At 35.9% G+C, this 2457-nt stretch overlaps 1 pseudogene; it reads right to left on the bottom strand.

Moving 5' to 3' along the window:
- Window positions 1-128: 128 nt before the first annotated feature.
- On the bottom strand, window positions 129-2076 carry LOC141331723 (C-type mannose receptor 2-like; annotated as a pseudogene).
- Between the last annotated feature and the right edge of the window lie 381 nt (window positions 2077-2457).

Here is a 2457-nt window from a genome sequence, read left to right as displayed (position 1 = left end):
TGAAAGAAAACAGTACACTAATTGAGTACTCTAATGATATGTAAATATGATGCCCATATGACTCCTCATAAATATAAACACACATGCATTTGTCATTTTAAATCAAATGTAAGTATATTCATTCACTCTTATTTGCTGCAGATGAAGTTGAGTTTGTCAGTTTCAGGACGGCTGATCCAGCGCTGATCTCCTCCAGACTGAACTGCTCCAGATCTCACTGCATGTTCACAGTCCTCCTCTGATGTGCCGTTCCCTGGAGCCCAGTTCTGATAGCACACGTTCCGTCCACTCACCCAGAACCAGATGCCCAAAATACGGGAGAAACGTAAACCCAACCACACCGCCGCAGTAGACGCCCGTTTAACCACGTTCATCACATGATGCTGAATCTCTTCTGAATGAACCGAGACCAGATCCATTTGATTCTGTCTGCAGTATCTCAGAGCTTCAGACCACATCAGATTCTCTTTGATCAGAATCAGATTATCTAAAAACAAAATGAAACGCAAGCAGAAACTAGAGAAACTGTTAAAAAAATAAATTACATGCAGAACAAATACTATGGATGATTGTCATGTCAGACATGTAGCATGAACTTTATGAGATCTGGAGGTGATGGATGGATTGTGTGTTTTGTGAGGACCTACTCGCCTCCATAACACACAAATGATACTGGTTGTTGCAGGAGCTGTCATGCCATTGTTTCTGAGTGTTCAATTCAACAACTGTACAGTCTTCACCATATCCATAGTTATTAGGCTGGCCAGACTTTCCAGTATCTGAATGAGGAGTTACTTTGATCTGACCACAGCCATGAGTCTTTGACTCTGAACAGACCGATCCAGATCCATGATCCAGATAACTGTCTATCACTAATGACCTGCTGAACCTGTTGATTCTCATTCTGGTTCCTCACACTGACCAGATCAATGTGATTCTGTCTGCAGTAACTCTGAGCACCTCTCCAATTCATCGTCTGATTGACAAAAACGAGCCCTGTGTTTGCTTTAAGAAAAACAAAAGTAATGTTTAAATATCTATTAAACACTTACAGATGTAATGACCTTATAGTTGAGTCTATTGATGGCTTTAATGGTGAGTAATTTGTACTATTAGAACATGATAAATAAAAGCAGATATAAGTGAGAAGTGTGGGTGTGAGGTTGTGATGTATATTTATCGTGTATAAATCTAAATATATATATATATGTAAAATATGAGAGTTATTGGAGGATTATTAATGAAACTCAAGACGTTATTTCCTCACTCGGCTCGTTAGTGAGATTGTTTGTTTTTATTTTATCGCTACACTGTTATGATTATGAATATTACTGTGAGATCTCACATCTAGAGCTGATAGATTATAATTAGATATTCTCTTTCTGTTTATTTTATTTTTTTTTTTTAGTTTATAGAAGGTTTGTCAGATATATCTGGCACATTACAAATTATATTTGACTTGGTCAATAGTATGTTTTCATTATTATTATAATTATTATTATTTACACTCATTTATAGCATTTACTATTGTCATATTTATTTTACATATAGAATATGAAGTGTCTTTTATTAAATTAATGTTTATAACATTTGGTGTTTGTACTCACTGTTGTTGCAAATTAAATGCTTTGTATTACTACATGATAAATCATGCCATTGTCCATTGAACATCATAGCACAATCATCTCTGCCTTCTGGTTGTTTATATCCCCAGTTCAGATAGAGCGCAGGTTCACCTGAAGACCACTGCCATTCATCACGACCCGTCTTCTGCAGCCCAATCCAGACAAACTCAACACTTCTATCATTCACACTCTTGTTCAGCTCGTTCATGTCGTTCATGTTGTCAACGGTGGCCAGATCTGTGTATTTCTCTCTGCAGTATCTCTGAGCTTCACTCCAGGTCTTCATCTCATTTATAAAGTGATAATGACGCTGAACACATTCAGATACGGAGCAGAGAGCTGTGAAAGAGAGACTTTGCTTTAATGCTTTTTAATAACAGGATCAAAGCTAGAAACCATAAATAAAACAAACATACTCACCAATGAGAAGAAGAATGAAATATAGTTCCATTTCTGAAGAGGAAAGATATAGATGAACTCTCATATCAAACCATCCCAGTTTCATTTTAATGTCATTTTAATGTAAAACAAAAATTAAAAATCCATCTCAACAAGAACATTAATGCACCATACACAATCAATAAGACTGTGAATATCTCAGTCTAATTTTAGTTGAACATGTAAGTTGTTCTTACTTTAGAGGTTGTGTGTTTCTGTCCTGACTCTGATGTTCCTGTCTGCAGCTTTAAACAATATGATGATTATATACGCTCTCACCCTTATTAAGCACGTCACATTTGTTTATTAGTCTAAAACAAAAGGCTTTTTTTCATTTACTTCCTTATTCACATATATATATCAGCATCTTTTCTCTGTTGGTCATTGTTGCTGT

The sequence above is a fragment of the Garra rufa genome, chromosome 3, assembly GCF_049309525.1.
Source record: "Garra rufa chromosome 3, GarRuf1.0, whole genome shotgun sequence".
In the NCBI taxonomy this organism is placed as follows: Eukaryota; Metazoa; Chordata; class Actinopteri; order Cypriniformes; family Cyprinidae; genus Garra; species Garra rufa.
This window is presented reverse-complemented; position numbering and strand designations above follow the sequence as displayed.